Here is a 21,786-nt window from a genome sequence, read left to right as displayed (position 1 = left end):
TTACTAATTATCCTCCCCTTGTTAAATTTAAGGGAGGGCCACAGAAAGATCCTAACTGCCTTGCCAGAGGTTGAAAAGCAAGGGAGTTGAAGGATTGAAATTTTAAATCCAGGAGTTAAGTTCAGAGTCTGGGCATTTGTTAATGTCATACACAGTCTCTGAAGACTACATCCCTTGCTCCTCATAGTTCAAGCCCTCAAATGAGTAAATGAGGGCAGAGTCCTTTCTCTTCAAATAATCTCAAATGAATATATTTATGAAATGGATGGTGGGGAGAGGAGAGGTTAAGGGAGGTTTAACTAACAGTGGGCACTTGAAGAGTCAAAGGGACACCTACTATTTTGTAAGTTGTAGCTTAATAGCTTCCTAAATACATAGTCATAGTTGAGGACACACTGGGGGTGGGCCTAGGCCCTATCCCAAAGGATATGACAGACTCACCCTCCCTGGGAGCAGAAAGGATATGTGATAGGTGGGGTTTTAGTTAGGGGGGGCGTGGTAGGGGAGGAGGGTAGGGAGTGGGAACTGGGATTGACATTAAAACAATCTTGTTTCTAATTTAAATTTTAAAAAAGATGGGAAAAAAGAGCATGTGAACTACAAGAAAGCACAGCTTTACTCTTGATCAAGAGGGTGGGTTTCTCATCAAAGCAGAGTAGCAAGCACGTGGAGATAGTACAGGCTCTTGATTGTATTCTGTCTCAGGTGGTGATTGTGTCCTTTCCCCATTGGCTGAGATGAGACCCCCCCCCAATCGTTCAAAGCTCAATAATTTGAAAAGGATTGACATAAAGGAAAGGAAGAGGGAAGGTTCATTCACTTCAGTCTGAAATTGTAGCAAAGCATTCACGTAAACAAAGGTCTTATGGGGAATTAAACATCTTTGTAATAGACATACAAAATAAGGGAGATAAGATTTTAATTCCTTGTTTTACATACATTTTATAATATTTGGTAAAAGTGACTAACATTAAATGTTTCTTAAAAGCATATATCTGGGAGGTATTGGGGGTAAATATAATCAAAATACACTAGACATGAAGTTCTCCCAGAATTATTAAGCATATATTTAACATTTTAAGATAAATAATTTAAATAGTGGTAACAACTATTAGGAAAATGAAAGAATTAGGAAGATGGAAAATTCTGACCAGAAGAAATATTTTTGACAAGGTATTTGAAAAACTCAATGAGTTGATATTTGAGCAGCAATCTAAGGGATTAAAAAGACAGACAGGGGCAAAACTCTGGAAAGGGGAATTCCAGATGCAAGGAACAGGAAGTATAAATGATAATTTAATTATCTTTTTGTTGTTGTAGCTTTCTCTGTTGTGAAGAAAATAAGGGAACACTATTTAACCTTATTTACTTTAAATTCACCATTTTAATTTGTATTAAGAATAGACAATGGCATGTAAGAAGTAAAAACCATACCAACGAGCTTTTTGAAGGTGGCACCACTATTAAGTTTTGTAAGTGGACTGTATATAGAAAAGAAGAATCAGGCATGATGAATAAGTTCAAGTAACTGGCTGAGTAATGACACTATTAACTTGACTGGGCAAGATGGAGGATGAGCTTGCAGTTTCGAAGGTTGATCTCTGTTGCTTTGGAGAGAGTTTCTGTGCAGTAGAGTTCAGAGAGATGGGACAGGAACTAGAAAGAATGTGAGCACATGCATATCTGTTTTCATGGTCTACCAGACATATGACATAATTTTGGGACAAACAATGAAAAAGTGATGATGCGATGCTTAAAGGGGAATATATGGAAATCAGCATCCTTGGTTGAAAAAGAGAAGAGAGATAGAGCCTATGACAACAGGAGTTGCCTGACTTAACGATCCAGTATAAGAGAAAGTTTATTCACAGACACAGATACAATGGGGTTTTCACAGTAACACGGCACAGACTTTAAAAATAACTTTGATTTCAAAAGTTATATAAAGTAAGGAAGATAATTAGCAAGAAATTTGATAAAACACTTTTTCTGATAGAAAAGCAATCTTGTCACAAAAATAGAGTATAATTTCCAGGAAATGTTTGATGCATGAAAACTTGGGGTTGCAAACTTAAAAGCTTGTTTGCACATTTTCTCTAGCCACACTTACCTGCCCAAGCAGACGAAGATGGATTTCACCTGAGTTGGAGTTTTGCAAAGTCTTTCAATAAAAGGTTAGATTGGTAAGATAACTAAATTTCTATGCAAAAAAAGAGAATGGTTTCAGGCTGGGAGTGCAAGATCTTTGTTGAGTTCAAGGGCGAAGTGATCAGAAGCATGTGGGGTTATTAGTAGAGTCAGCAGATTTGAGTTTCATTGTAATTACACGGTTGTTGTAGTGAAAGAAGGAGAGTAAGTTAAGTGTAGAGTTGTAGGTGATGCTCAACTAGTCCTTTAGTCTCTGTCTCTGAGATGATTCACATGGCTAATATGCATGAGTGGAGCTATCAGTAACCAAGTGGGACTGACTGAAAACTAGTGTGCCAAGGAAGGAGATCAAAGAATTGAGAATGGGATCATCTAGTCTGCTTCTGTTAAGATTGTTTTGTCTCTAACAATTATGATGGCAAAGGTAATGGAAGGAATAAGGTAAGACAGACAACCACACCTTCAGTGAAGAGAGAATGGCCTGGAGAGGAGTGACAGCAGCTGGGTGAGCATTGCAGGGTATTGCAATGTGAGCCCTAAGAGAACAGGGATACTTCAAAGGAAGGTGGTGGTGTCTGATGACAAATCTATGTGCATTCTAATATATATGAAAAATGACACATGGTAAAAATGAAGAGCATGTGCTGGGGTCAGAGGTCACATTTCTGCGTTAAAGTGTATGCATAAAATAACACAGGGAAAACTCAGATGGGAAGAATCAGGAATATGCAATGTTGGTGCAATACTTAGTATGTTTTTGGATGATAAGAAGAGACTAAGATGAAAAACTGCAAGATACCTCAGTCATAATCTCATGCATTCCAAGAAAGCAGAAAATCTAAAATGTGAAAAGCACCATGGGAAGGGGGGAAAAAAGCAGGAGAGAAATCTCCAGTTTCCAGCATCTTCTTACCTGTTTATGAGGATATGTACAAGTTTACACATACACACATAGAGACAATTAGGTAAAGTTAGTGTTTTAGTTGAGTGGATGTCACATACAAGAGGAACACAGTAAAGTGTCTGGAAGAGAAGCCACTGTGGACTGGAGACAAGGGGATGGGCCCGTTCCATTGATGATAAAGGATGAAGGTGAACTGATTCCAAAAGACAGGGGCAAAGGTGATACTTTAAGTAGAAGTCAGATGTCTACTGAGCAACTTCTGGCCTGTGAGACCAGTCTTCTGCTTTCGGAAAGTTTGCACATGTGTTATTGTGGCCTTGCTTACCTTGGCTGTTTGTTTATTCTGTTTCTCTTCCTTGTGGTGGTGGTGGGGGGCGGGTTGCAATGAACTTGACTCATGTTTGTTAGTATTTGTTAGTGTAATTAGCACACAGCTTTGAAAACATGAGAAAAATATAAAGAAGCATCTTCTAACTCAGCTTTGTTTCCCTGGGAGACGTTATTTTTAGTTTGACCGTAACAATAACAGCTAACAAATAAAGCATATAGCCAACGGAACTATCGTTTATAATTTTTTGGAATTGATCATTAAATATGATTTTCAAAACATTTTGTACATATAAAATTTCATTGTGGTCATGCAAAAAATTATTTTCTCATGAATCTTATCTTCATTGGAAAATCCAATGGAAACTTCAGTGAGTCTTATCACAGATATTTATAACTCCTTACAGATATTTATTATTCCTTATTTCCTATCTTACAGTTCAAGATAAATAAAACATGATGCATTCTTCCTTTATTTGTACCTTTATCAGAAAGATGATAGTTTGCAAATTGAGATGTTTTAAGGCTCATTTAACTTGATATCCCGTTTAATTCACAATTCTATCCCATCGGTTGTAGCATGCCAGTGGTCTCAGACATCGTCTTCTCAGTTCAACTCTCACCCTAATAAAAATTGTGCCTGGAGTTCATCCCCACACTGTCTGCATCTTTCAACTTGGCCCTTCTTTTCCTCCCTTGTTTCTTTTCTAGAACAAATTTACTAATATATTAATGGAGGATGTCAACTTTTAAAAACAATATACATACCTTCTCTCTCTGTCATGTACTCATATATCATACCTATGTACATACATATATGTATATATCTATATATAGACACATCGCATGGAAACACATATACATACATGTACATACAAATATATCTCTTTCTATCTCTAGACAGATAGGTAGGAAGATAGGTATAAAGGAAAAATCTGCATTCAGTGCTACCTTAGTTACAGCATTACTCAAAAATACTGTAGTATCGGATTTACTTATATTTAAGGATATTTTCATTATCCTTAATCTAATGTTTTCATTCTCAATATGTTTGCAACTTTATTTTTACTTCTATAATCATTGAATTTAGAGAATAAAAAACCTCTTACGTAATCGTTTTCTGAAGTATAAGAGGGGCTGGAGAGGTGGCTCAGTGGTTAAGAGTACTTACTGCTCTTGTGTTTTATGTCCCAGTACCACATCTGTGTACTCAAAATTGCTTCTAACTGCAGCTCCGGGGAGTTCACACTATCTTCTAGCTCCTGTGGTCACTGCTACACACACACACACACACACACACACACACACACACACACACACACACACAAACTACCTTAAGGATCTACCACAACCAAAGCTAGTTTGGGTCCTGGGGTTGATAAGATGCTCGTGACCTGGTTCTTCAAGTTTCCAGGGAATATTAGGAAGATGGAGATAGGAATGATTGATTCCAGTACAGTTTTTGTAATAATGAATTCATGTGCTGTCTGGTCTGGAGCCCAGAAGCAGGTTTTGGAGTATGGCTTTAGAGAAGCAGTCATATGAAACTGAATTTAAATTTGACTAAGATTCTCCTAAGCTGAAAATAAGAGTGAGGACAAACAACAACAACAAATAATAAAAAAACCAGACAACCACTTGAGTTACAGTTATGGAGGCATCAACATTGCATAAGATAGTCAAAGAATGGTCATTGTTTTCATCTGGTGTCAGGTTGGTGCACAAAGAATCATGAAATAACTGGGGAGATAAACTAGACTTGGTTTTGGAAGACCTGGCTACCACACTGCAGGTTTCAGACTTGCAATTTTGTAAGTGACAAGAATCAAGAGCTTAAGTTAGCACATTACAAGGTAAGTTGTGATTGTAGGGAGTGTGTATCAGAGGGATGATGCTAGTGAAGAAATTCATGTTCTGCACGATCAGGTTCTGCCCTGTGACAATTTCAGGAGAACTGGAGGAAAAGAGATGAAAGTGGACTTCAAGATGCAAGCAAGGACAAGATGTTGATGGAATAGTTTGAGAAGGTGAGGGAGGAACTGAAGTTGCCTCTTATATTGGATTATATTAGATTTGCATGTGCCATAACAAAAACATGAACAACACAGGAAGGCAGCAAAGGTTCTAACATCACACTCTGAGACAATGGTCACTGTGAATTTTTCTACAATTAGCCTTCTCCAAAAGGTCTTCTTGCATGGGTTTTGCCCAACTCAAGTTTTTTAAAGGACAATGTCTAAATTCCTTTCTATATTGTAGTAGTAAAGAATAATTCTAAACTTTTAGTGTTTAAGAACTAACAAGGATTTAAAGACCTATTTTCAAGAGTGATCAAACATTAATAAGTGTATGCATTTGTGAATATTTGAATTTGAAGGAAGTATTTTCAGAAATGTAATGCCATGGCCTCTTCACACATGTACATAGATATACATATGAATACATAAGAATTTTTATATACTTGTATGGAAAAATATAAAATATATATTTTATAAATTCACATAGGAATGTTTAAGACATATTTGATTAGTTATATACTAGGAATTATTTTGAATGGCTTGCAAATATTTACTGATTTATCCAAAACACTATAGTACCCTAAATAGATTACTGTTAATCGATTAAGGTTGATGGGTTGATGGTTATTGTTAGTTTAAATGAACTTTGCTTAAGGTTACAACAGAGTTATTAAATGGAAGAGTTTGACTTTGAATCTGAATTATCAGTGTTAGAGTCATTTTTAATTTTCTTGCTTTCCTGTGTTGTTTACTTTTAATCCTTAAAGGATATAAGTAATTATTAATTATCATTATTCTTATGTAGTAATACTCAGGTAAAGAGTCAATCAAACTTCCACAGCTTAGTTGTCTGAAAACTATATGTTACAGAATGTATTGGACAGAAACTAATTAGTGGGCTGAATAAGATCTTCCGATGTGCAATTTAGCTGTGAGTTAGGGAATCACCAAACACTGGACCAACTCACACAATGGAATAATATTCCTTACCCATGAACAATTTCTATGTCAGTTCTTTGCAAAAGGATGAGAGCAGCCACGAAACTTAAATTCATTCATTAGTAGCAGGAAATTAAAGTTTATCATGTTCATAAACTCAGGGAATTTATTGTAGGTTAGAAGCATGCTGACCCTATCAAATTATTTATAAATACATTTTGTGATTTGAAGTTTATATTTTGCCTGCCTTGGGTAATATATTGAAATAGCAGGTGAGAGGGTACCGTGGCACTTTCTCAGGGAACTTTGTGAGGAAATGGAGAGACCACAATTGAACCATCCTTTGAGTCTGTCTCCTGAGCTATCATGGACTCCTGCAAGTTGCTGTCAATTGTTTAGGCCTCCTACTCGATTGTTTGTATTCCTAGCTGAAAGCCTACTGGATCCTAGAAATCCAAAGAAATACATGCTACTTACGTTAAAGAGGCTGAGGAAATGGACCCCTGAATGGGCTTAGTGCCCACAGCTTCCACCCATAGATGACTCATAGTAAAGGGCAGCTACATACCTGCTTGCTTTACCTGATATTGCCTAAAATTGGACAGATCACCTGAGCTATCGTGGACTCCTGTACATATACATACATATATGTCTGTATACATATTTATGCTCAGAATTATCTAAGTAATTAGTATATAATATATAATATATAATTAATATATAATTAATTGTATACAGTATATATATATATACATATATATATATATTTACTGGGTTATGTGTTTTAGTGAGCCCAACATAGTGTTCAAATGCACTGAAACATTCTACTGTGCACGGGGAAAGATTGTTTGACCAGGAACTTACATGAACTGTTCCTTCTCTATATCCCTACCCGCCCCCCCCCATTACACAAACAAATCCACTTACTGTGTTGTGTGCATTGGTTAGCAGAGCTGGGATAAAACCTGTAAATTCATTTAAGGGTTATCATTTCTATTAGCATATACTGATTATATAAAATAACGGGTTTCATTATTATATTTCAGACACACATATAAGAGTATACTCTGATTATATTCACCTTCATCCATTGGTCTGTCTACATTCTATTTCTCATTGATAGTCCTCCTTTCCTAATAATCATTTTTCCAAGTTCTTGCCTAGGTTCTTCTTGATTTTTGTGGAAAATAATTGTAGATGAGGTTAAAAAAATCAACATACTTTTATTCTAGCCCTCAATTTTTGTACAAATTAGCTGTATGATATTAATAGAAATTTGTACACCGCTTGTTCTAAACTACAAAAAGGCAGAGCCTCCTGTCTAATATTTCTCTGGCTGTTTGTGATCCTTAAATGACGGATCCAGTGCATATTCCAAGAGAGTCTTGCTTCTTCTGAATGTTTCATACTACTGTGTGGATGTTAAATGTCCCACAAAATCCTATATATTATGTCGGGAACGATTTCCAGGGGTTCCAGGAACCAGGAGCTCCTGTCTTGCATTGAATAGCGTATGCTAACTGATTTGCTATTGAATAACATGGCCTCAGTGGGCATTGTCTCCTAGTTTGGATCTCTATGGGCCTAAGCATCTGAATAGGCCTGCACCTGGGCGAGGTGCAAGGTGTGTAAGTAAGAAGGAGAACAGTGGGTGAGGATTCATCTAGCAGAGAGGAGAAGAGAAGGAAAGAAGAGATCTCCTTGTGGCCATGGAAGGATAGTTAAGAAACAGTCAAAAAGATGGAACTGAGAGCTCTCTAAACATGACAAGATGCCTATGTTTGGTTTTTATCACTGCTGGGTTGCTAGGAGTTTCCAGGTCCACGCACCCCTACTCAAGCAGAACCTCATCACTTGGAGCTGAGACATGCCGGGTCACGACAGTATTAAAAGTTTGACATCTAGATTGGTACTATTAGGAATCAGTGAACTGTAAGAGGTCGAGCCTGGCGGGGTGTCTTTGGGTCACTGAAGAAATGACTTCAAAGGAAATTGTGGATCCTTGATCTCTCTCTCCCTTTCTCTCTGCTTCCCTTCCTCCCTCGCTCTTCTCCCCTTCTCCACCAACTGTCCTTTTCTCTCTCATTAGCACCCCCCATCTCTTTCCTACTCCTTACTTCTTGTCTGGGTATGAGGAGAGCAATCTTACTCTTCAATCTTGTTTAAAACATTAAGGCCAAATAACCACAGACTCAAACTCCAAAACTGTGAGCCCAAATAACCCCTTTTCATTTATAAATGGATTATCACAGGTATTTGTTATAGTGATGAAACTTGAGTAATACACCCTCTTCTCTTGATTTTACACACTGATGAAGAGTACATTGTAATAAATGTTAGGGGAAATGAAATGTGTGCATGTGGTACATGAATCTAGTGAGTGTTTTTAAACTTTAAAGATAAAATGTTAATGATGCAATTAGCTCTACACAGTGATTATTATCTTTGTACTCATAATAAAGTGGATCTTGAATTAAATATAAGACTTGCCCACAGTAATAGATTTTTTTTTTCTAGAACACTGAACTGGGGTCATTGCTCATTGACTCTTCAGGAAGTCCTATGACATACTCTCTAGCAGCATGGAAGCAGAGATCAGATAACCATGACAAGAGTGATGAATATTAGCACAAAGCACTCACACCCAGGCATTCACACAATTTATTGTGATGAATCCTGACTTCTGTTATGAGTGCTAGAGGTCATTATTATTGCCATTCCATAAACAGGGAAATGGACCAAGGCAGATAAATTTCCTCAGCATCACACAATGAGGAAAGGACAGCTGCATTTGACCTGGGTCATCTGAACTCAGAGTCTGAACCGTTCCCATTCTACTGCATTTCATTCCCCAAAACAATGAGGGAGGGAGAGAGGAGAGAGAGAGACAGAGAGACAGAGAGAGAGAGAGAGAGAGAGAGAGAGAGAGAGAGAGAGAGAGAGAGAGAGAGAGAAGGGGGGAGGGAGGGAGGGAGGGAGGAGAGAGAAAATATGAATCATTGGGTTTCCTCCCCCTAGCCCTAGCGCTTAAGTTATAAAGGAGAAGGGTTTCTTTCTCAGGATAAAACCTGGAGACAGTAAAAATCACTGACAATATTTTAGAGCATATGCTCCACACCAGCTATTGCTTTAAGAACTTTGCATATATTGATTCTTTTCATGCTTAAAGTGACCCTCAACCCTAAGAGACATCATTCACCACTTCATCCCACAGGCTCCATGGAATACTTACTTACCTGTGGCTCTGCAGTTCATTAGTTGAACATTTGTGTGTGAACCCAGGGTCCCTGACTTCAGGGGTTTGGGCATGATTACCTACACTTTGCCTCTTTCACAAGCTGGCATTGGATTCACTTTGGGGAGATCTCTGGCATCATGATGTTGAAGGCCAGACAGATGGATTACTGAAAAGTAAAGTCATTATGGATTATGTTGAAAATTAAGAGGTAGATGGAGGACAGAAGAAGCAGATGGGTGTGCTAGGCACATAGCAGTATTCTGGTTTGTAAGGATGATGGGCAGAACCAGCTAGCACACATTCAGAAAGACAATGGAATAAAGAGGTAGGACTTAACTAACTACTGCGTGGGAAATATGAGGTTGTGTTTTAAAAGCAAACAAAACAAAATAGTACCAGTGTCCATGTGCTAATTTTATAGATAAATCATAATGGGATGACTAGCATGTGTTCACTGGAGTAGGACAGAGTGGGATGGCCAATGACAGGGATTCTCAGCATCTATACTGTATCTCAACACTGATATATAAGAAAGGATGGCTTTCTAATCTGTTCTCTAATATACAGCAGCTCATACTCCATTTAATCTGGTGTGAATTAGACAATGTATCAGTGTTGTTGGGAAGAAAGGCTTCAATAACAGTAAATTAACTTATGAGGATAAAGATGAATTCAGATTCAAGGGCAAGGATAAACTACTGTGTCGTAATAGCTGTGAGACTGGGTGTCTAACACTCTTTCTAGATGTTACTTCCAGGACATTTTCCTCTCTGCAAAAAAATGCTATTCCAAGCTGATCCACCGTGTAGCTAGTTGGGTTAGTTTCCTTATCCAGTTCAGTATTTTCTTTGAGAATTTAATTATTCATATTCCCTAGTTTGTGTCACATTATCAACAGTGGTCTAAAAAACTATCAAATTTCTTTGTTTTTATATGTCATTTATCCATTGTCTCCATTTCCATACCCCTTGATAACAGAAACTGTCATTTTAATTTATTTTGCTTTTTGTATAGTAGATGAACATTATGGTTACATATGCTTTGTTATAATTTATGCTTATGTTATTATTTCAGATTGCTATATTTCTTTCATTTTTAAATCACTTGGTATTGTGCGTTAAACACACATTCATGTCATTTTGTCATTTCTAGCCCTTTGATTCCAACAGTGACACAATATCTTATTGTTTCCAGCAGGGTGGACTCTGGACTCTAAATAATGTATTACATAATTTTAAAAGGGCTGAATCTCCCAATCTGTAGACCTAGAAAAGCTTAGGTAGGAATTTCTGTGGCACAGATATCAGGAGAAATAATGCTCACTTGTGGCCATTTGGCAACATGTTTCCTAACTGCTGTCCAGAATGGTGTGTTTTCAACTCATTTATTTGTGTGGATTGTGTACTTCTTGAGTGCAAGTGTCTTACTCATTTGTAGATCTTTACTACCCTAGCTCAATGCAAAGAAAATGTTTAGTGTGAGTTTCTTGGATAAATGAGTAGGACCAGATATGTCAGTTCCAGTAATGCAAAAGGAAATCATCATGGTCAAATCTAAATGAGACCCATGCGGCTTAATTTACCTACATGGAGACTCTTTCAGTTTGCCAGTGAAGAAGAGAAAAACACTATTCAAAAGTTGCCAGGGCTTTGGGACTCTGTGTCCTGTCTTTGAACTGCTGTTTCCTCAGAGAAGTGGAAGTGGTTTCTATTATACTGAGTAAAAAGGACATGCTCTGTGGAGCTTCCCACAATTGTTCCAAGAGCAAACTGTACTTCCAACCACACTTCTCCCAGAAATCAACACTGTTTCCTCTCTTGCTCTACCTTCCGGTTTAAAAAAAAAAAAAAGAAAAAGGAAAGAAAGTTCCTGTTTGTGGTGAACAGAGGTCGGGTTCTCCGTGGGAATGTTCACAAAGAATTGACATCCTCTGCAGACAATGTCACAGTGTCATAGGGCACGTTTTACCTTCCACTTTGGACCCCCATGTGGCATGTGTGCAGCCTGGGATATCCATCAGAGGATGACAGACTTATGGCAACATTGTAGGTCAGTGCCAAACAAATTAGGAGATGGTCATTGGTGGCTACTTACAATAAAATGACACAGGATTCTGGACTGAAATCAAGGCTGCTGGGACAAGAGTATGAGTATTGGTAAAATAATCCTCAAGAATTTCCAAGCAGGAGTGTAGGAGTGAAAGAGAATCAGTGCAAAAATTAGCTTGAGTGTTTTTCAATTTCTTAAAGTTAGGAAATTTAAAACAAGAATAAAACTGGTTAAATCCACCACTTAGCATAATAATCTCTAATGTTTCAATTTTACACCATGCCTTTATCACTGAAATTTTTAATTATATATTTAATGTCCTGGCATGGTTTCTGCTGTAGTGAAACACTGACCAAAATAAAACACTGACCAAAAACAGCTTTGGGGGGGATGGGTTCTTTGGTCTATACTTCCACATTACAGACCATCTTTAGGGGAAGTCTGGTCAGGAGCTCAAGGCAGGCACTTGGGGGTAGAAACTAAAGCAGAGCCCAAGGAGGAGAGCTGCTTACTGGCTTGTGTCCATGGCTTATGGCTTACTCAGTCAGCTTGCTTTTTTTTTTTTTTTTTTTTTTTTTTTTGTGAGAGGGTTTCTCCATGTAGCCTTGTCTTTCCTGTAGCTCTCTTTGTAGACCAGGCTGGCCTGAACTCATAAAGCTCTGCCTGCCTCTGCTTCACAGGTGCTGGGATTTAAGGTGTGAGCCACCACTGCCCAGACTCAGTCAGCTGTCTTAAACAACCCAAGACCACCTGCCCAGGTGGTTGGACCCTCTTACATCCATCATTAATCAAGAAAATGCCATACAGACAATACCCACTGACCAATGTGATGGAGGTGATCCCCCAACTGAGGTTCTCGATACCTAGATGACTATTTTGTATCACTGACAAAAAAAAAAAAAAAAACCCTGCATACTTAGTTTCCAAGGTGTGTTTGCTTAATTTATAAAGGGAAAACATTTAATAATAAAATGGTAATAGCTGGAGATTAAGACAGAACAATTTAGCAATGATAAATTGGCGACTTTTGCATTGTCCTGAAGAAATCACCGACAGAAAGAAATGGAGGGTAGAAAAATTGATTGGGAAGTTTCAGTCCATGTTCAGTTCACACACTTGGCAAAATGTCACTGCAGTGAGAGTATGTGACATAGGAACTTTCCCATGGTGGACAAGGAACAAGAGAAGAGGTATACAAGTATTTAGGATTTATAGTTCCAAGTATATAACCTCAGTGACCTACTTTCTCCTCCTAGGATAGATACATTTCTTACCTTTTGTTACCTGTCAATAATAGCATAGCTTATCAATCTATTGGTTAGGTCAGAGTTCTCAGGATTGGATTATCTCTGTAAATACCAGCAGAGACACACCCAGAGGTAGTCATCATTAATCCTCTAGTGAAATTAACTGACAGTTTTAGCTGATAATTGAACCTGAGATCATCTGAGAACCTGGGGAACCCTGTTCCAGCATTAGTTTGGCTCAGAGGCTGGGTAATGTAAGATTTCCATGGGGTGGGGCACTAGCATCTGGAAAGCAAATGAAATATGCTGATCAATGCTGAAGTCTATTGTGAAGTTAGTAAACCCCTCATTAAATCTTATGAATTTCTCTTACAGGAATTGGGTGAAACTAAGTAGTTGGTCCAGGGTTTTATATCAATTTTCAAATTATATTGCTCACCAGGAAACTTTATGAAAAAGAGGACAGTTTTCATTTTCACAACAACTCGGCAGGTTGTATGTCCAGGATGAGTATTATGACACATAGTAAAGATTAAGACAAACTTGGAGAATCCCCAATACATGATGGATATGAGTGAGTCACAGACAAAGGATGTTCTCCTCAAATGTCCTAGCCTTGGCAACCTTTGCTTAATGAGATTTGCCTGACTATGTGATCACAACAACTGTGAAGGAGAAAACTTTGCAGACACCCACTGAAAAAAACATCCCTTCTGAGCTTGCAATTAGTCACATGAAGTGGTAATGTCAACATTTTCATACCTGATCCGTTTGATCCTCTTCTACTTCTCAGCAAGGCACTGCTTGCCTGGACCATTATTCTGAAGGATGCTTTGCAGACACAATAGAGGACAAGCAGAAAGCAGCATTGGTTACCTGGTGTGCCAGTGAGCCACTCTACTGGAGATAGGTGAGTCTCAGCTTCCTTGCTGTGTGATGAAACTCTGTTTAAAGTCAATAAGTAAACTAGTTAAGTAGTTGAATGATGGACAATCAAATTTGGTCAACCAAAATTCACAGTCGGTTAAAATTTCTTTTGATGTACTGGCATAATATTTCTTCATTAATGGTATGTTTTTTCCTAATCACTCCCTGGGGGAAAAAAACTTTCAACAAATACCTGTGAAAAGAAAAGAATCTTTTATTTAAGAGAAGGAAAAGGAAGAATGGGAGGCACAGAGGAAAAGATGACCGTAGGGAAACATCTGTTGTGTTTTGCCAGCTTGCATTGGTATACGAAATTACCCCTGACTTTAAATAACAGAAACATGCTTCTCACATAGCCAGAAGGTAGAGACTCCACCATCAAGGTGCCACAAATGCATTTCTATACTGAGGAATCTGGGCACCATCTTGTTGTGTGTTCAACTAATTTCTTTGTGTCTGTATAGGAAAAGAGCAACGGAGTCCCATACTAGTCATTTACAAGGGCCCGGTATCATTCAGAAAGCTGGAGGCCTCATGGCCTCCCTCAGCCTTCTTTATTTCCCAAATGTGTCATCTACAAATATCAATACGTTAAAGATGAAGGCATCAACATAGAACTTTACAATGACATTGTTAATGCATTACAGAAGACAATTCCTTACCAGTCTGTCTCTGCATATTTTCAAAAGCAGACTGTTAGTCTTTTTCTGGATTCACTTTTGAAAAATCTCATAAAAAGCCAGGCACGGTGGTGCATGTGTATAGTACCAACACTCAGGAGGCAGAGGAACAGGGATTGCTGAGAGTTAGATGCCAACCAAGTCACAAACTGAGTTCTAGGACATCCATATCTACATGAGACCTTGTCTCAAATCTTAAATATGTGTAATTTGTGTACATATATATATATATATATATATATATATATATATATATATGTACACAAATTGTTTTGAAAGATGGTTGATATTATTCTTAGGAGAAAAAAGTCATTTTCTTTTTCAACCAGTTCAGCAAGTGTATTGCCTTTTTCTGAATTAGAGTTGCTGTACTAGTTTTAGAGGACTAGGATTTCACTTCTGACACAATCTTTTGGGTCTGCACATGTCTTCTGGTCTTTGTTATGTTACCTGTGGAAATTAAGCTCCAAGAATTAGTGCAGAGCAAAAGATGACAGTAGGGAAACATCTGTTGTCTGGTCTCCAACTATCACTGTGAACCATATTTGTCTTGTCCTGGTCTCATGTCTTAGCCAACATCCTTAAACTCATGGATTCTAGCTAGTAGCTTGCTAGTTGGTTAAAATCACTACCCTTTTTTACACTTCATACTATTTCAGTCATAAACAAGAAATGACTGAACAAATAAGAAAGTAATAATACATGGTAAAGTAAGAATAATGTAAATGTGAATATGTAAATTTTCATAAATATTATTAATACTATGTTATGTATTTTAATATTCCAATTATTCTTAAATCCAAGACTTTCATATAATATCATAGTATCAAATTATCTAAACATTGGGGGGTGGTGAGATGGTTCAGCGTGTAATAGCCATTCCTGCTAAAACTGAGTTAAATACAATCTCCAGAATTTACAGCCAAAGGAGGTCCTCTGACCTTCACATGTCTACTGTGACATGCACAAAGTATTATGTTACACATACAAACACACATATGTGTGCACACAGACACACACACACACACACACACACAAATGTAAACAATTTTTTAAAGTTTAAAATTACTTGGTTGAATCTTAATAAATAATCTCAAAATAAGTCTGAGTTAAACCAGTCCTTTGAAGGAAGTCTGGTTATTTCCATGGAAGGGAAAACGGGCAAATTTCCTTTCACAGAAATATCTTGAATATTAATGAAATACTTTGCAAATTTTAAGCTAAATTGATTCAATGAATTGGTTGCATTCAATTCATTAACCAAACAATTTTCTCCCGTTTATCTGTCAGGTGTATATATAGAATGCTGTCTGTGAGGCAAGGATTCCTTTCAGCATGATAACTCATTAGCATAAGGGACAGGGACAGTGCTTACCTGCAGGAAACCTGAACTCTTGCCTGAGAGATAGTAAATAAATAACTTTGTTTTCCAACAGGGCTTTAGAGTGAGAAAAAGAGACCCCTTTTCCACTCACATGAGATACAAAGGAGCAAGGGAAGCTGAAGTGTGAGCAGAGACCTGGATATCCACAAACTCTAAGAGTCACTGAAGGGAGTTCTCTAGAGAGATGAACTCGGAGAGTCTGGGACAGCCATGAACATAGCCAGCTTGAAGGAAAGTAGAAAAACCACTGTGACAGATGCAACTGAACCACATGAGTAACTGTTGGGAGATAGAACTGGAGAAGACAGGTCTCAGCTAGAGCAGGGCTTGTATACTGTGGCAAGTGTTATGGGAAAGCCTTCAAGTGTGTGGACAGAAGACACTTGTCTGTCAAATAGACTGTAGCAGGGTAAATGTGGGAAGCTCTTTTCAGGGCTATTGTACCATTCTACTTCATGAGAGGTGATGGTCACGATGATAATAAGGAGTAATGTGCAGCATGGTGGCTAGGTTTAGTTGTCTCTGATAAAGACTGTCTCCATTAGGTTGACCTCTGCATGTCTGTGGGGGATCATCTTGATTTTCTCGATTGAGAAGGAAAGACCCAGTCTAAAAATGGGTAACATCATTCCCTGGCTTTGGGTCCTAGACAAAATGAAGAACACTAGCTGAGCACATGTATGTGCATAGTTATTCTTTCTGTTCTTGACCTTGGGTATTACTAGTGACTGACTTCTTTTCCCTTGACTCTCCCAAGAAGATGGACTCTAACCTGGAACTGTGCGTCACCCTATAGACCCCTTTGTCTAAAGTTATTTTTTGTTGGGGTGTCCCAGTACGGATAACTAGCTAGTCCACAGTATGACATACATACAATTTTACTATGTATCTCAGCACTAGGAAAGGAGACTAGGACAGGTAAGACAGTGTAGCTTGTTATGGTAGGGTACATTCCAAAGGCAGTCATTGAAAGGCTGGGTGTGCAGTATGAGGAAAGACTGCACTAATGGGTGATCCCTGGGTCTTGCACAAGCAATACACTGAGGAGTGTTGTCTTGACTAAGACAGAGCAGATGGGAGATGGCAGGTGAGTAGCTTTTGTGAGGCAAATTATGAGGTTTATCTTTCCCCATATGAAGTTAAAGCTCCAACAAAACAACGAAGTGAGCATACTAAGTGGGCATGTTCTAATATTAAGGAAGGGACAAAGCATTATTGGAGTTATTGATTGATGCATGGAGCTAGTGTAGTAAAACAAAAACATTTGTTTTGTGTGTAAATCCACACTTCAAGTGAAGGTTCCCGGGGATTAATTTCTGATTCATTTGGAACTAACTGGGGCAACTCAGAAGGCAGAGGCAGGGATCAACTAGAGTTGTTGTTAGATGACAATGATGACTTCTAGTAATACATGGGGCTGGGCTAGAGCTCCACCTGGCCTATTCATGTGTGGCTTGGCTTTGTCAGGATCTCATAGCTGGCCGAGTTATGTTTTTCAACCCATTCTTAGGAATAGGCTTCACTTCTGCCCCATTATATTCATCAGAAGTAAGCAACAGAGTAGGGATGACCCATTGTCAAGGGGGAGGACTTAGATTCTACCTTTGGGATGAGGTACAGAAAAGTATTTCTGGACATGTCTTAGAAGCATGACAGCTGAAGAAAAAAATGTGGGAGTAATTTTGTCATTGATATCTGCAGACCGTGAAGCATTATTTCTTAGACTTGTTCTACTTATCACCACTTTTTGCCTAGGAAATTTTAAAACAATCTTGGGTATATAGGTATATAAAGATTTGTATGCTACAGTAATTTAAAAAGTTGCTGGCTATAAACCATAAAGAAATTAATTTTGATACAATTCCTTGGTACACATGTAATTTTACCATTTATTAAAGATAAAAGGAAATTGTTATAACACTAAGAAAAATTAAATCTTAACTGAATATTTAAAGCTACAAGTCACAGAGCATCTTCAACATATATTAGGGTTAACTGATACTTTAATTTTATAATTATCAATACTGTTTCATATAAAGAGTAGAAGTAAGTTTAGGGCCATTGCAGAAAATTTTGGAAATTCTCTTCCAAGACAAAATTCTTTCCATGATTTTTTTAAATGACACTGACAGCATCAGTTCAAATAACCAGTTTAAAAATTATTAGAGACAACATTTACTACTCAAACTATGGTTTAAAACCATAGTAATAGGACCAGCAAGATGTTACATCAGGTAAAGGTACTTGCTAGTTAAACCGGAGTTTGATTTCTAGCAACCATATGATATATAGAAAAAAATGAATTTTACTAAAAATTGTCCTCTGACCTCCACATGTGTGTTGCTGCGGTGTTGTGGTAGTAGTTTGAATGAGACTGGTTACCATAGGCTAAGATATTTAAATACTTGGTCCCCAGTTGGTAGAACTGTTTGGGAGGGATTAGGAGGTGTGGCCTTGTTTGAGGAGGTGTGTCACTGGGGGTCAGTGGGCTTTAAGGTTTCAAAAGCCCATGACATTTCCAGTCTCTCTGCCCCATTTTAGTGGATCGAAAGTAAACTCCTAGCTACTGCTCCAGCACCATGCTTGCCTTCCTGCTGCCATGCTCCTCACCAAGACAGTCATGGACTCACCCTCTGAAACTGGAAACCCCTAACAAACTCTTCTATAAGTTTCTTTGGTCATGATGTCTCTTCACAGCAATTGAACTAAGACAGGGATATATGTGGGAGTGCACAAGTAGGCACACACACAGAGCACAACACAGCACACACACACATATACACACACAGCACACACACACACACATATACACACACAGCACACACACACAGCACATACACACATACACAGCACACACACACACATACACAGCACACACAGAGAGAACACAATACAACACAGCACATACACACACACATACACACACACACACACACACATATACACACACAGCACACACACACACACATATACACACAGCACACACACACACACACACATATACACACACAGCACACACACATACACATACACACACAGCACATACACACATACACAGCACACACACACATACACAGCACACACATACACATACAGAGAGCACACACACACATACACAGCACACACAGAGAGAACACAATACAACACAGCACACACACACACACACACACACACACACACACACACACACATAGGTAATATAAAATAAGATGTAAACTAAACCCCCATGAGTTTAGGCCTATCCTTATTTTCTATGTGAAACTATTAATATTAGTTAACATTTAGTATCCACTTTCTACAGATTACTCCATTACCCTAAACTTACTCTTTCTAGTCACTCTGTAGAACAGTCAACAAGTATCCTACTTTATTGTCTTATCAATAAAGATAAGAGAGAGTACCTAAGAATGGCTTGGTCAGACAAAGAAAGCAGACTCCCTAGAATGCTGCTTGGCTCAGTCTAGGAACTTAATCACCAGGGACCATTCTGCCTCCTTAAACACAGGCTTCTAGCAGAAAGAAGAGCCATTTGCAATTGCTTTACAAGTTTTTTGTTGTTGTTGTTTAAGCAACCAAATGAAATTTTATTGGAGTGTTAAAGAAGTACACTCCTAAACTAAGGAGAGGATGTGAACAGCTAAGCCTTGTGGGTGAGTTTTTTTTCTTCTTCTTCTTTTAATTTAAAAGGTTTTCCTTTTAGCTAGGAACAACAATTACTGTAGTTCTCTAATTAGAAACAGACTAACAGAGAGAATACTAATGGACTCTGAACTTTGAGAGAGCACAGTTCTGTCCTGAAGGAAGTTCTGTGTGAAGGACAAAGAAAAGGAAGGAAAAGTGGTAGTAGATCTCACCCACAAGCAAGCCCTGTTCTGGAGCAATGGACCACCCCCTAGTTCTCAGAACTGCTTAAGATACAGCCTTTCTCCCAAGTCACAACAAAGGAAGCCACCTAAATAACCATCATCAGTCATGTCCCCAGGGCCAATGCCTTCCAGGATTAGAATAAAAGTCTAGATGTGGTTGGTCCCTTGTTTAGTAACAGTCTGGCATCCAGCTAGGAAGCAACATTAAACTTGATTCCACGAAAATGTTGAGCAGCTATGCACTGGCACTATTATTTGGCCCTAGGAGTGGAAGAAGAAGGAAACAGAACCTTCAGTGAGTGGCCAGTCTTTCCTCTGATGTGGACAAAGGATGGAGACCAGGCTGTTAGTCAGAGTAGGTGCAGTTCTGATTCTTTCCTTTGATGTGGACAAAGGATAGAGACTAACTAGGCTGTTAGTTAGAGTAGGTGCAGTTCTTATTGTTTGGGGCAGAAGTAGAGGTAACTTCAGTGATGCTTCATTTAGGCTCTTTTCTTTCCTTTTCTTTGTCTTTTTTTCCTTTATTTGAGACAGGGTCTTACCATGTAGTCCAGGCTGGCCTGAATTCTGGACATACCAGGTAACAGTTAGTGGTAATTAGACTTTGGATAATTATTGGATATTTGGATAGATATTGGGAGTTCTGTGGCTGTTAATCAAGCTGGGGCACTACAGACATTTTAAGAAAAAGAAGAAAGGAAGAAAGAAAGAAAGAAAGAAAGAAAGAAAGAAAGAAAGAAAGAAAGAAAGGAAGGAAGGAAGGAAGGAAGGAAGGAGAACAATAACGTAAGTGGGTTTTGAAAGACAAAATGCTGAAGGCACATTAGTGTGTACAAGTTTTGCACCAGATGTAAGCAAGGGGGTGCAATAACTTCTGACATGACTGCTCTATCATATGGTTACGGGGAAGGTTTTCATTCTGAATAAGATAGAAAATATCCAGAGACATCTGGAAGAGTCCAGAGCAGAGAGTGAAAGAAGACTGGACATAGCCAGGACTATCTGTGAGACAGGACAGACTGGCGGGGGTAGAGAACAGAGCAAGCATAGTGAGAATAGCCGGGATATAAGATGATGAGTAGCTGCGGGCAAGGAGTGGCCAGGAGACTTTGTGGGGGCTTTGAAATGTGTAACAAATAGCTTGTGAGAGGGACTGAGGGAGCTGGAGGCTAGCATGGACCTTGATATGCTGGTAGATGCCATAGGTATATGCTAATTGGAGAGTCATATGTCCCTGTTGCTAGAAGTGAGGGAAATGACTCCTTTTGGTAGAGCAGATTCACAAGTTCCCAAGGAATGCTGGCTTTTGTCTGCTTGCCAGAAATCCTCCTGTAGTCCAGTTGTGTTCATTTCTGGGTATTTGAGCTGCCTTTTAGAGTTTGGAGAGTTGGAGTTTTCTTTGTAATTGACCATAAGCATTGTCATTTTTAGTAAACATGGGTATCTGATCTAGTCTAATAAGAAAACAAAGGAATCAAAACATCAAAGAATATCACATGACTAACAATGGGTGGTGAGTTTTCTTAGTTATTCTCTTAGAATACTTAACTATCCCATTTAATTCTACCCACCTGCCCCAGTTCATCCCTAACACCTGGGCCCTTTATATCTGTCTGAACACTTATAAAGATCGGGGATTTTCATGGTACTTTTACTACTTATTAGTGCAACTTTTATAGAACAGCTTACTAATTTAAAAACAAAAGTAGATCACACTGTTCTTTAGTTTCACACCCTACAAATATTTTTCATCCCATTTATAGTGAGATTTTAAAACGACCAACTATTACTTCACTGCTCTTATAAATTCTTAATTTATGCATCATTCATTTTTTTGTTCTTGGCGTAATCAAGATCTTTCCAGTTCTGAGTCACTGCACCTCCTGTCTGTCCTCCATACACAGTCCTTTCTACACTTTTGTCCCAGATAAGAAAAGCTCTCAGAGAGGGATGTCCACCTGTCATGAAAAGGTTAAAAAGAAATATAAGAGGATATCATGAAATGGCCTTGTCAGTTTTTTTTTTTTAACTGTCTGCCCTACACCTTAACCTATTTTCA

At 38.3% G+C, this 21,786-nt stretch overlaps 1 long non-coding RNA gene across 1 annotated transcript in view; it reads right to left on the bottom strand.

The window, feature by feature from the left end:
* Positions 1-21,786, bottom strand: part of LOC118238240 — an 89,940-nt gene that overhangs the window by 30,991 nt on the left and 37,163 nt on the right. The window contains exon 2 of the long non-coding RNA XR_004768025.1: positions 13,633-13,814. This is a non-coding gene — a long non-coding RNA (uncharacterized LOC118238240). The remainder of the gene's footprint in view (positions 1-13,632; positions 13,815-21,786) is intronic.

The sequence above is a fragment of the Cricetulus griseus genome, chromosome 2 (assembly GCF_003668045.3).
Source record: "Cricetulus griseus strain 17A/GY chromosome 2, alternate assembly CriGri-PICRH-1.0, whole genome shotgun sequence".
In the NCBI taxonomy this organism is placed as follows: domain Eukaryota; kingdom Metazoa; phylum Chordata; class Mammalia; order Rodentia; family Cricetidae; genus Cricetulus; species Cricetulus griseus.
Note: the sequence above shows the minus strand (reverse complement) of the source record. Positions and strands in the feature narration are given on the sequence as shown.